Raw genomic sequence first — 14,264 nt, 5'->3', positions numbered from 1 at the left:
AGAGTCCATATTTGGGATAATCAGTAAAGAAAAATAAAATCTCAGTGCAGAATGAAAGGCAAAGGGCACAATTGATCATTGAAATTTCATAAGAGTTTACTGGACAGAATATTACCTTACTGTATTTTCCAACCCTGTGTGTGTGTATGTGTGTACATATCACACACACACCAGTTGCAAAAAATTTCAGGTTTAAACACTTATGTTTCCTTTTTTTTTTTTTTTTTTTTTCTGAGATGGAGTCTGGCTCTGTCACCCAGGCTGGAGTGCAGTGGTGTGATCTCAGCTCACTGCAACCTCCACCTCCCAGGTTCAAGTGACTCTCCTGCCTCAGCCTACCGAGTAGTTGGAATTACAGGTGCCTGCCACCACGCCCGGCTAATGTTTGTATTTTTAGTAGAGATGGAGTTTCACCATATTGGCCAGCTGGTCTAGAACTCCTGACCTCAGGTGATCTGCCTGCCTCGGTTTCCCAAAGTGCTGGGATTAGAGGTGTGAGCCACCTCACCTTGCCCACTCATATTTACTTAATTAGTCAATACAGTTGATTAAGAAGTTAGGATTAGGGTTGGGGTTAGGGGTTAGGGTTAGGGTTAGTTTTAGGGGTTAGGGTTTAGGGTTACGGTTAGTTTTAGGGGTTAAGGGTTAGGGTTAGGGGTTAGGGTTAGCTTTAGGGGTTAGGGTTAGGGTTTAGGGTTAGTGTTTGGGTTTGGGTTTGGTAGGGTTAGAGCTAGGGTTAGGGTTAGGGTTTAGGGTTAGGGTTCAGGTTTGTGTTCAGTTAGTGTTAGGTCTAGGGTTTGGGTTAGGAGAATTGTTTGAACCTGGGAGGCAGAGGTTGCAGTGAGCCGACAGTTCACCACTGCTCTCCAACCCAGGCGATAGTGGGAGAATCCGTCTCAAAACAAAACAAAACAAAACAAAAAGATATTAAGTAATACCTACTTTTAATAGTCATGAGCAACATTTTTTAAAATGTTGGTCACTTCATTTTTCTCATTGCCCCAGCCATGTCTCATATGCAAACATCCTCGTGCTTACTTCATGCAGTTTTAGACTCAATCTGCAGACGAGCTGATGACCACCTTCTACAAGTGCAGCAATGCTCAGTGTGGATGCTACTGGAGGGATTAGGGCTAGGATAGCCTAGCTGCTTCAGTGTGTGCTTACCTTGTCCCTTGGGGTAGATGCTTAGCTGGCAGTATGAATCGTGTATCCTGAGGGTCTTTGCTGGTGTGGTGGAAAGATAAACCTTTTGAGGTGAAGAGCCAGGGTGTCAGGAAATGTGGCCTATCTGCTAGTCAGAGTGGATGAAGTCATGAATGTTGGAGAGTTTTTCTGTGTGGGGAGGAGACAGAAACCTGTAACTAAGTATGCTCTGTTTAAAGTCCTGTTCTTTCATCTTCTACATTTATTGGCAGTTGACATTCCCTTCCTCCCAATCAACACTATTTGTTTTTTATTTTTTGAGACAGAGTCTCACTCTGTTGCCCAGGCTGGAGTGCAGTGGAATGATCTGTGCTCACTGCAAACTCCGCCTCCCGGGTTCACACCATTCTCCTGCCTCAGCCTCCTGAGTAGCTGGGACTACAGGCACATGCCACCACTCCTGGCTAATTTTTTTTATTTTTAGTATAGACGGGGTTTCACCATGTTAGCCTAGATGCTGTTGATCTGACCTCGTGATCCACCCGCCTCAGCCTCCCAAAGTGCTGGGATTACAAGCGTGAGCCACCGCATCCAGCCTCAATCAACACTCTTAAATATTTGTAGTGTTTGCAAAACTTTGTACATTAAATGTCTCTAAATATTTAACTGCTACTTGTAAACTTAATTTAGTATTTATTTTAATCAAAATTCTGAATATTTCATTAAAATGAAAGTTCTAATATTGCCTTCTCAGTGTTTTAAATAGCTTGTTAGGTAGAAAGCAAACCCCAAATCACAGTGATCCCAAAATTGACTACATACTTAGATTTGAACAGGCTATGAAAATCCTCATCACTGGTATTTCAATTTATTTCTTTACTCCTATTCTTATCCCCTTATTCATTTTTTGAACCTTCCCTGATTGCTTACTAGGGTTGCATTAAATGTATAAAATTCTAATTTTTTTTTTTTTTTTTTTTTGAGACAGAGTCTCGCTCTGTCACCCAGGCTAAAGTGCAGTGGCATGATCTCGGCCACCATGCCCAGCTAATTTTTTGTCTTTTTTGTAGAAACGGGGTTTCCTCATGTTAGACAGGCTGGTCTCGAACACCTGACCTCAGATGATCCACCTGCCTTGGCCTCCCAAAGTGCTGGGATTACAGGCATGAGCCACTGTGCCCGGCACTATGTTTTTATACTTTATACTTTCTATGTTAATCATTCAACTCTAAGAAGAGAAAGGATGCCTCAGACTAGCTGGGTCTAGGTTATTGATAGACTGATTCTTGGTCAAGGCCCCGGTCTTAATTGCTTTCTAAATCAATCTCTTTCTCTTTCTCAGAAAGAGATGGGGTGTTGTTTATGTTGCCCAGGATGGCCTCAAACACCCAGGCTCAAGTGATCCTGCCGCCTTGGTCTCTGAGTAGCTGCCACCACTCCCCACTCCAAATCTTTTTTTTTTTGAGATGGAGCCTTGCTCTGTCTCCCATGCTGGAGTGCAGTGGCCCAATCTTGGCTCACTGCAAGCTCCGCCTCCTGGGTTCACGCCATTCTCCTGCCTCAGCCTCCCAAGAAGCTGGGACTACAGGTGCCCGCCACCACGCCTGGCTAATTTTTTGCATTTTTAGTAGAGATGGGGTTTCATCGTGTTAGCCAGGATGGTCTTGATCTCTTGACCTCGTGATCCACCCGCCTCGGCCTTTTTTTTTTTTTTTTTTTTTTTTTTTTGAGACACGGTTTTGCTCTGTTGCCCAGGCTGGAGTGCAGTGGCATGATCTTGGCTCACTGCAACCTCTGCCTCCCAGGTTCAAGCGATTCTCCTGCCTCAGCCTCTCAAGTAGCTGTGATTACAGGCATGCGCCACCATGCCCAGCAAATTATTGTATTTTTAGTAAATACTGGGTTTTGCCATGTTGGCCAGGCTGGTCTTGGACTCCTGACCTCAAGTGATCCTCCCACCTCAGCCTCCCAAAGTGCTGGGATTACGGGTGTGAGCCACCACGCCCAGCCTCCAAATCTTTTTTTTTTTTTTTTTTTTTTGAGATGGAGTCTTGCTCTGTTGCCCAGGCTGGAGTGCAGTGGCCGGATCTTGGCTCACTGCAAGCTCCACTTCCTGGGTTTATGCCATTCTCCTGCCTCAGCCTCCCAAGTAGCTGGGATTACAGGCATGTGCCATCACACCTGGCTAATTTTGTATTCCTAGTGGAGATGGGGTTTCTCCATGTTGGTCAGCCTGGTCTCAAACTCCCGACCTCAGGTGATATGCCCACCTTGACCTCTCAAAGTGCTGGGATTATAAGCATGAGCCTCTGCGCCTGGCCAATATTTACATTTAATATGATTGCTTTCGTATTGATTGAACATGTTTACCAGTTCCTGAGCCTGTTATCTCTAATTGGCTCTAGTTCAGAATAGTTTATTTTGGTTTCCCAGATGTGATTTTATCATGTGGGCATTATCTGTAATGTCTTCTGCTTATGCTGTTAGTTTTATTTCCTCAGGTGACAGTTCTTCTGTTCAATTTTGTTGTTGGAAGGCAGCATGGATCCGTGGTACACATCATGTACTCTGAAGCCAGTGTCCCTGACTGCACCTTAGCTATGAAACCCTGGTCAAGTTGCAGAACCTCTGCCTTCATTTCCTCATCTATAAAGTGGATATGATAATAGCCTGTTTGAGGGGTTTACAAACTGTTTTCTTAAGGGTCAGAGGCTGAATAGTATAATTACTTACTTTTTAATTTTCTTTGAGACAGGGTCTCACTCTGTTGCCCAGGCTGGATTGTAGAGGCACGATCTCAGCTTACTGCAGCCGGGACCTCCTGGGCTCAAGTGATCCTTCCACCTCAGCCTCTGTAGTGACTGGGACTATAGGTACGCACCATGCCCAGCTAATTTTTGTATTTTTTTTTTCTTTGTAGAGACAGGGTTTTGTCATGCTGCCTAGGCTGGCAACGTCCGTATGTTTTTTATAGGCAATTTTTAAAAAATTTTATACTTTTTCTTTAATTTTTTTGAATTTAACCTCAGAATGTAATTATAGGCAAAATTCAAAACGTAATAATAATTGAGTTTAATTTTTGTAATGTGGGTCTATTACTGAGAAGAGTGGATGCCATTTGCTGAATTGGGGTTCAAAGTTAGTGTTCCCTGTCATCGAAATCAATTGCAAGTGTGCATCTGTGAATGCTGGTTAAGTGCAGGAGAGCAAATGAAGTCTACTATTGACATCACTGAAAAAGTCAATAGATTCACCACTGATAATGGATTCAGATATTTCCCACGGAGTTCTTGCTGATGAATAATACAGTGAAGCCAGGCATGGTGGCTCATGCCTGTAATCCTAGCACGTTGGGAGGCCAAGGTGGGTGGATCACCTGAGGTCAGAGGTTCAAAACCAGCCTGGCCAACATGGTGAAACCTCATCTCTACTAAAAATGCAGAAATTAGCTGGGCATGGTGGTGCATGCTTGTAATCCCAGCTACTCTGTGGGGGAAAGGAAGAGAGATCAGACTGTTACTGTGTCTAAGAGAAATTCTTCTGCTTTGAGATGCTGTTAATCTGTAACCTTAGCCCCAACCCTGTGCTTACAGAAACATGTGCTGTGTTGACTCAAGGTTTAGGGAATTTAGGGCTATGCTTCGTTAAATATGTGTTTGCAGGCAGTATGCTTGGTAAAAGTCATCGCCATTCTCCATTCTTGATTCACCAGGGACACAATGCACTGTGGAAAGCTGCAGGGACCTCTGCCCAAGAAAGCCTGGGTTATTGTCCAGGTTTCCCCACACTGAGACAGCCTGAGATATGGCCTCGTGGGAAGGGAAAGACCTTACAGTCCTCCAGCCCGACACCCGTAAAGGGTCTGTGCTGAGGAGGATTAGTGAAAGAGGAAGGCCTCTGCCGTTGAGATAAGAGGAAGGCATCTGTCTCCTGCTCAACCCTGGGAATGGAATGTCTCGGTGTAAAACCCGACCGTACATTCTATTTTCTGAGATAGGAGAAAACCGCCCATGGCTGGAGGTGAGACGTGCTGGCGGCAATACTGCTCTGCTACACTTTACTGCTCTGAGATGTTTGTGTAAAGTCAAACATAAATCTGGCCTACGTGCACATCCAGGCACAGCACTTTTCCTTAAACTGATGACACAGATTCCTTTGCTCACATGTTTTCCTGCTGACCCTCTCCTCACCATTACCCTATAGTCCTGCCACATCCCCCTCACCAAGATAGTAGAGATAGCGATCAATAAATACGGAGGAACTCAGAGACCAGCACCGGTGCAGACCCTCACTTGCTGAGCGCCGGTTCCCTGGGCCCACTTTTCTTCCTGTATACTTTGTCTCTGTGTCTTATTTCTTTTCTCAGTCTCTCGTCTCCACCTTGGAAGAAATACCCACAGGTGTGGAGGGGCAGGCCCCCTTCATTACTTGGGAGGCTGAGGCAGGAGAATCACTTGAATCCAGGAGGTGGAGGTTGCAGTGAGCCAAAACCATGCCACTGGACTCCAGCCTGGGTGACAGAGTGAGACTCCGTCTCAAAAATAATAACAATAATGATGATGCAGTGAAAAACCATACACTTCAAGCACTTTATGTTTTCACAATCTTCATACATGTGTCCACCTTAGCTTGTTCCTGATCCACACATGCTTTTCCCATCGCCAGTTTTAACACATATTAGATTACACTTCCTTTTTTGCTGCATTAGTTTTCTCAACTTTGGGAATATTCTTGCTGCAGTTGTTGGGTTTTTTTTTTTTTTGGAGACAGGGTTTCACTCTCACTCAGGTTGGGGTACGGTGGTGCAATAATGGCTCACCACAACCTAAACCTGCCGGGCTCAGGTGATTCTCCCACCTCAGCCTCCTGAGTAGCTGGGACTACAGGCGTGTGCCACCGTGCCCGGCTAATGGAAGGGGAAGGGTTGGGTTTGTCTGAGGACCCTCCCGTGGGTGTGGCAGAGCCTGTAGTCTGAGGCAGGGGTCCAGCTGCAGAGTAGCCCACAGCTTCACAGTGGCCCAGGGAACCAGGGCAGGCAGGCCATGAGGCCCAGTGCCTTCTGGGCCAGGCCTTGACGCTGAGGCCATGGAACAGGTGCGGCTCTGAGAAGGGACCGGAGTGACCATGGGCTGAAGGCTATGTCCACAGACCCAATGCGGGAGAAGCTGTGCCAGGCAGTGATGTCAGCCAGGCCCCCCAGCAGGACTAGGGATGTCGGGCACTCTGTCCCAGGTGGCAGACCCTGGCTTCCCCTCCTGCTCACAACTGCCTTCCCACCCCCAAGAACTTCCTGAGTCCTCCCTGGTGACATCCAGGAGCAGGGAGCATGTGGGTGCCTGGCCCTGTGGTTGAGGATGGGGGAAGGCAGCTCTGCCTGCAGCTCCACCCCATTTATAAGGCATTGAGGTTCCTTCTGCTGGGGCATGTGCTGAGGGGCACCGCTCAGGCACTGCCCTCGGGCAGTTCCCAGGCTTGTGTAGAAGCTGGTGGGAATGTGCCAAGAACAGAGGTGTCAGGAGCCAGATTTTGGGCAGGTCCCAGGTCTCTAAGCCTCAGTTTCTTCATCTGTAGGAGGGTTGTAACCCTGCCCTGCTCAGCTTACCAGGTACAGCTGTGCATTTTCAGTGCAGAGGAGAAGCAGAGACCTTCGCCTCAGATGGCCATATTGCCTTGTTGCTGTACCAGCACTCCAGTGCTCCCCCAGGGGGTGTCCTGGCTTCCTCCTTTGTAACTCTCAGGTGTCACATGTGGGTCCTGCCCTACCATCCCCTCTCCCTGTCTAGAAACGAGGCCTGCTGAACTTGGAGCCACCCACTCCCTGCTTTCAAGCCATCTGCTCCTGGGTTAGCCTGTGGCTGGCCTGGCCTGATTCTCCACACATGTGGGTGTTTCTCCACTGCTGGGGCAGCGGTTGTCCATTCTGGGACCTGGGTCAGCTCTCAGCTGTGGCTGTTGTGCCTGTGCTTCCGCAGATCCTGGTGGTCACTCCAGCCCTGCTCTCACAAATTCCAAGAGCAGGCTGACTGTCCTCCCCATTCCCAGCTTTCCAGTAACTGCTGCGAGAAGGGACAGACACTGCTGCAGAGAACTTGCCACGGTGTCTCATGCTGCGGCCGGTGGGGCCAGGCTGCACGCTCCATTCTAGGGAAGGGTGAGGCTTCCTGATCATCAATCTTAACAGGGGACTGTCCCGTGGGCACCTGGACAGGCTGCCGGGAGTGGGGCGGAGTGGGGTTAGAGTACTGCCTGCTGCCCGTTGAGGGTGTGCGGGTTCCTTAAGAGTGTGCACGCTGTAGTCTGCATGCATATCTGGTTTTTTTCCTCTCCTTATCACTAATCAGCCTTGTGTAACCAGGCTGGCCCTGCTTCCTGCCTAGGGGCTATGGGTGTACCATCTGGAGCTGCAAATGGGGTGTGATGCCTCCCCACACCCAAGAATTTCCTGACACCCAGCACCTCATCTCCAGCCAACCTCTGGCTCCCCCAGAGATCCTGGGACTCAGGCCTCACACTCCAGCATGGGGAGCTGTGTCCTTCTGGTGGTGCTCTCCTTTGGAGGCACCTTCGAACAGGGGTGCAACAGATAGAATTCAGTAAGTGCCATCTGTTGCATGGATACCCTGCTGCTACCCTCATCCACCTTCCTGAGGCAGATCCTGGGATGGGTCTTTATTTAAGAAGACAAAAGGGAGGGAGAATGCATAGAGGCTGGGCGTGGTGGCTCACACCTGTAATCCCAGCACTTTGGGAGGCCGAGACAGAAGGATCACTTGAGGTCAGGAGTTTGAGACCAGCCTGACCAATGTGGTGAAACTGCCTCTACTAAAAATACAAAAAAATTAGCTGGGTGTGGCAGCGGGCACCTGTAATCCCAGGTACTCGGGAGGCTGAGGCAGGAGAATCGCTCAAACCCAGGAGTTGGAGGTTGGAGGTTGCAGTGAGCCGAGATCACGCCACTGCACTCCAGCCTGGGTGACAGAGGGAGACTCCGTCTCAAAAGTAAATAAATAAATAAATAAATAAATAAATAAATAAATGCATAGAGGTTGTCTGTGTGACCCTGGGCAAGTGATTTCTCCTTCCCTCCTTGGGACTCAGCTCCTTGCCTGTGAACAGGGACAGCGCTTCTCCCTCGTGGAGCTGCTGTGAGAATTACAGTAGAAAATGCACCTGTGGTGGTTGTTGGTAGTGACTGGTTCCCCCAATCCCGACTCCCCTGCAGGATGGGGCCTGGGCCCAGGGACAGGGGATGGGCTGGCAGAGGATGCCCATCCTAGAGAGGAACCTTCTTGGCAGACGTGGAGACCAAGCTAAGTCAGAGTCCGGGATCTAAGTTTGAGGGTACATCTGACACCCTGCAGCCATGAGTCTTTGGCTGGGTCAAGTGGCCTTTCTGAGCTTCAGTTCCTTATCGGTAAAGCCTGGGCAGTGGTGCCCAGCATCTTTCACAGGACACCATGTGAGTGCAGATGGAGACCCACTGAGCAACCTGCTGGGGAGAAATTCATGGGGAGCACCCCTCCAGAGAGGGATGGCTCGCACAGGCCCTCAGCCCAGCCCCTTGCAGGCTGGACCTTGGAGAGTGAGGCCCTGAGGTGACACATGGCACCTGGCTCCTGGCCTACACCTGCGTCTGCACCTGTGTCCGCTCGGGATTCTCTGTCTCAGGGGAAGGACGAGGTGAGGGTTGGGCACTAGTGTCTGTATGAGGTGAGTGGATAACTAGGGCATGTTTGGGGGACTGGATTGTCCGATGTCGAGACCCTAGGGAAAGGTTTGGCCCAAACTGTGCTGGGGCGTGTCCTCTAGGGGTCAGCCTGGACCTCCGTCTCTATTCTCCCTACCTTTACTTCCCTACCTTTAGTCCCTGGACCTACCCTGGTCTCCCTTCTTTCACCCTCTTGACACCTCTCCGGGTCTGACTTGCCCGTGTACCATCGGTCAGAGCCCACCACTTCCAGGCCTCCCAGTGCTTCCCTGCACAGATTCTGGGATCATTCACTAGTGACTGCCCTGCTAGGGTGTCAGCTGTCAGATCCCCCTCAGCCCCCCAACTCAGCTCTCCTCTGAAGCGCTCACTGTAGACTCCCAGTGGTCACTGTCTCCAGGGCCAAAGGCTGGAAACTTCACCTGCCTCACCAACAACATTCTCAGGATCGGTTGCTACTGGTCTGTCCCAGAGCTGGGCCAGGGCTCCCGGCCCGGGCTTCTCTTCACTAGGTGAGGGTGGAGGGCCATGGCCACCTGGACGGGGATGAGGATGGGGTCCCCAGGATTGCAGCAGATATGCCAGGACAGTGTAGCAGCCCGGTGATGCTGACATATGTCCTTTCCAGCAACCAGGCTCCTGGCGGCACACACAAGTGCATCTTGCAGGGCAGTGAGTGCACTGTGGTGCTGCCGCCTGAGGCAGTGCTCCTGCCATCCGACAATTTCATCATCAATTTCTACCACTGCGTGTCTGGGAGGAAGCAGGTCAGCCTGGTGGACCTGTAGTACCTGCCCTGGAGACACGGTGAACAGCGGCTATAAGCCTGGAGCAGGGCCCCTTGGCAAGAACATCCTGGCTGCTTGGAGCTAGGAGAAGGGCCCTGCAGCCTGTGACCCCTGTGGCCCAGTGAGTGTTCTCAGTCCCTGCCAAGTGAGATCCAGGGCTGGGGGCAGGCTTGGCCCCTGGGAGGGGAAGGCCCACGTGGTTACTGCAGGGGCCAGAGGAAGTCACTGCTGTCCTGTCCCACCTGGGGCTTTTCTGGACCAGTCTCCCAGTGAGGTGCCTGGTCTGAAAGGGCCTTGACCATGCCCCTTGGGAATCTTTCAGATCCCCATTCTTGGGTGTGTGACTGACACCCCAGACCCATGGGGCTTCAGCCTTACATGGATTCTCTCTGTTCCAGTGAAGCTGGACCCACTCTTTCACTCGCAGAACACGTCAGCTCTGGCCCCTGCATCCTGATCTGCAGCATCAGTCCTGCCGTGGAGCCAACATCACTCTTCTCGGCTATGAGCTGGGCGTCAAGAGGCAGGAAGAGGCCTGGGAGGTAACACTTTGACTGGCTTCCCCTGGGGTCCTCTCTCCTGGGAGCAGCAGTCCAGGGCAGACTCCCCACTCTAAATAAGGAGAGGTCAACTTGGAGTGAAGAGCAGGGGAGGAACTGGAGCCAGGTGTGTGTGTGAACACACATGCTGACATGCACACGTGTGTGCTTGTGTGTGTATGTGAATAGGGTGAGCGTGCCTGTGTTTGTGAGTGTGTGCATGTAAGTGTGGTAAGTGTGCATGTGTTTATGTGTGTGCACATGTAAGTGTGCCCATGTTTGTGTTTGTAAGTGTACCTGTGAGTGTGCCTGTGCCTTGTGTTTGTATCTGTGAGTGTGCACGTGGGCATGTCTATGTGTACGAGTGTGTATGTGAGTGTGGTGAGTTGCTTCTGTGCACACGCTTGTGTGTGTGACTGTGCATGCAAGTGTGAGGAGTGTGAAAGTGTGCCTGTAGACATGTCTGCCTGTGTGTGCATGTGTGTATTGGTGGGCAGATGCAGCCGTATCTGCGTGTGAGTGTGAGTGTGCCTTCTCTCTGTGTGTGTGCACGTGAATGTGGTGAGTGTGCCTGTGTGAACACAGGTGTGGTCCTGTGTATGCTGTGTGAGCGTGTGCGTTTGTGTATTCTTGAGGACTGAGGAACCCAGCCCCACCTTCAGCACCTGCTAACTGCCCCTACCCCCACAGCGAACCCAGCACGAGGATCACATTGTCGGGGTGACCTGGCTCATACTTGAAGCCTTTGAGCTGGACCCTGGCTTTATCCTTGAGGCCAGGCTGCGTGTCCGGATGGCCACACTGGAGGATGACGTGGCAGAGGAGGAGCGTTACACAGGCCAGTGGAGTGAGTGGAGCCAGCCTGTGTGCTTCCAGGCTCCCCAGAGACAAGGTGGGCGCTGCTGTGGCTGCTGTACTTCCAGAGTCTAGGCTGGGCGTCCTCTCCCCTCATCACCTCACCCCTGCACTCTTTCATCCTCCTGGAAGCCCCTCCCTGAGGCAGCCAGGCCCCAGTTGACCCACTTCCTCTGAAGGTCTGAGGTCTGTAGGGAGGAAACAAACACCTGACAATTCTGGGGCTTCCTGGGAACCCGTAGTCAGTGACTTCTGTTAGGAGTGATGGTGGCGGGGCTGCACACCAGGGCTGGTGCTCCTGCCTGGAGGCTGGACATGACCTCAGTGTCGTTAGTGAGGGCTGGGCTGACCCTTGCGCACTGCAGTGCTGAGCAGGCCCAGGGACCTTATGACCCACCGTGTGGCAGATGTAAGAGTGAGGCCCAGGAGTGTGGCTTACACAAGGTCCTTCAGCAGGTGACACAAACCTCCAAGGCCCATCACAAACCTTCCACTTTGGCCCAGGGTACTAAAGGGCACACTTTTGCCAGGTAGGCTTGTGGGGAGCCTCCTGGCACTGAGGCTGCTGACAGCCCTGGGCCCTTCCTGCCCACGGGCCCTCTGATCCCACCCTGGGGGCGGCCAGGCAACACCTTTGTTGCTGTGTCCATCTTTCTCCTGCTGACTGGCCTGACCTACCTCCTGTTCAAGCTGTCACCCAGGTAGGTAGCTGATGTGTGTGTGTGTGTACATGTGTGAGCAGGTAAGAGTGTACATGTTAGTGTATGTGTGCAGATGTGCCACTGTGTGAATGTGTGAGTGTGTGGTGGGTGGGCCGTCAAGGGCCATCCCTGTCTGGTTCCTCCCCTCCCCTCCCCACTGTCTGGTCCCGGATGGGGTGGGCTTTTCAAGTCTCCACCCTGGGCCAGAAGAGGGTTCACAAGTTGCCAGGGGAGAGAAGGGAAGGGGGATCTGTGGCAGAGGCCGAAGACAAGGGCAGTGTGGTCCCGACCAGACCCAGAGTCACCAAGATCAAGAGCCCGGATCCTAGACTTCTGCCTCTAGAGGAGCTTGGTTTGTTCATCTGGTCACACAGTCTATGAAAGGACACTTGGGGCATCTGGTGTGCACAAGAGTCTTCTCACCCTGGCAGATGCCTTAGAGAACAAGATGGACAAGGGCCCTCCTTAAATCAACTGTCACACCTCATGCACCCCACGTCAGGTTACAAAAGGGGACTCAGGGGCCACGTCAGGCTGTGGATGTGAGGAAGAGGCTGTGGGGAGAGGGGTGTTGGGTGGGGCTAAGCGGGAGGGTGCTTGGCTTCTCCCTGGAGCAAAGGAAAGTGTGAAACTGTGTGATATGACCGAGTTTATGTTTTGAGGAATGGATTGCTGGGACAAGGGAAATGGGGGACCTGCTTGGGGACCAATGGGGGCCAGTGGGGTGCCCACAGGGAGATGATTTGGCAGGAGCCAGTGAAACAAGTGGAGATAGAGCCAAGTGGAGGGGATTTCAGGGTCTTGGGGGAGAAATAGAGGGGACGTGTGGCTGGATAAGGTAAGAGTGGTGACTCCTGAGGTGGGGAAATGGGGGGAATCCTTGCGGGGAGGTTGGCAAGGTCTGTTTGCACCTGTTGGGTTGGAGCCCCAGGTGACATCCTTGTGGGACGGTCAGTGGATCCTTGGCAGCAAGTCTGGTGCTTGGGGAGACACTGGGTGAGGTGAGAGCCACAGATGTACTGATGGCAAAGACAGAGGAGGTGCGGCTCCCTCTGTGGACTGAGGATCTAGCTGATAACTCCCCATTCTGAACCTGCCATCGCAGCTCACACTGTAAAGGATTCATGCCTCAGTATAAATCAGTTCTATGTGCCTAACGCAAGGAGGCCCGGTTGGGTCCTGTCCTGAGAGTGGGTTGGGATGTGATGAGATGGGAGAGAGGCAGTGGCAGGGACGAGGTGGGCGGGCCTCCTGCTGATGGAAGGAAGCTCAGCCTCTGTGGTGACCTCAGGCCACCTGGGTCACCACAGGCCTCTGACTGGCCTCAGGGTGAAGAGAACCTTCTACCAGAACATGTCCTCTCCAGCGGCGTTCTTCCGGCCCCTCTACAGTGTGCGCAATGGGCACTTCCAGGTGTGTGCAGAGTCCACGGCAGGGCGTGGGGGGCAGGGGTTGCCCAGAGCTCTGGCCTGCCCGAGATGTTGGCTTTCATGAGGGTTGGCGGCCAGTGTGGGAGCCTTGTCAGTGCTTGGAGCCTTTTTTGTATGTTCAGTGTAATTCAATTTATACGCTGTGTCTCAAATGGGGAAAAACTAGCTGTATTCTCCATTACTGATTTCTTTTTGTTCTCATGTCTCCAGTTCCACTGTTGATGGAAAAATGTAAATTTCTCATGACTTATCTCTGTCCCCTCTGGTTTGCAGCTGTCTGCACCCACCATGTGCCTCGCCTCCTCCTTCTGCGAATGTGTCTGTCCTGTGGCCGTGGGGAAGGGTCTGTGCTGTGTGCACTGCCCTCGGGGCTCTCACTGCCTCTGGGCTCCTGCTCTGCCTGGTTCCCTGGTCCCCCCGGATCGCATGCCAGAACCACAGCTGAGGAGTGAGCTCTGCACTTCCCCCTCTGTGGCCCTGTTGGGCTCCCACAGCCCAGGAACCAGTGAGCAACTTGGGGGTTGCATCAGGCCCTCCCCTCCCTGCTGGGCTGGCGGTTCGTGCCCCCGGGTGGGAGGAGCGGGAGAGGGAGGAAGGGGGTGGGAAGAGGACGGGGGTGGGAGGACGGGGGTGGGAGGAGCGGGAGAGGGAGGAGGGGGTGGGGGGTGGGAGGAAGACGGGAGTGGGAGGAGGGGGGTGGGAGGAGCGGGAGAGGGAGGAGGGGGGTGGGAGGAAGACGGGGGTGGGAGGAGGGGGGTGGGAGGAAGAGGAGAGAGAGGGTTCCAGTGAGTGGTCTCTGGTTTTTCCCCTCAGACTCCTCACTTTGGACAAAGGACAAGAAGCAGTGAGGGCCCCTCCCTGGGGTCTGGGCCAAGCTGACCTCTCTTCTCCAGGATCTTCCCTCCCTGTGCCCTAGGGCATCCCTGGGCCCTGTGCAGCAAGGGTGTCCCCTCCACACCACGGCTCCAGCTTACTGTGCAGAAAAATCCTTTTGTCTCTCAATGAGGAGCCTAGTTTTCAAGATTTTTGTCCAAATATTCAATTTGAACCATAAACCGGGCACCTGGCTCTTGGCAGAGTCCCCCATTCCCCAAGGT

Source organism: Macaca fascicularis, chromosome 15 (assembly GCF_037993035.2).
Source record: "Macaca fascicularis isolate 582-1 chromosome 15, T2T-MFA8v1.1".
Lineage (NCBI taxonomy): Eukaryota > Metazoa > Chordata > Mammalia > Primates > Cercopithecidae > Macaca > Macaca fascicularis.
This window is presented reverse-complemented; position numbering follows the sequence as displayed.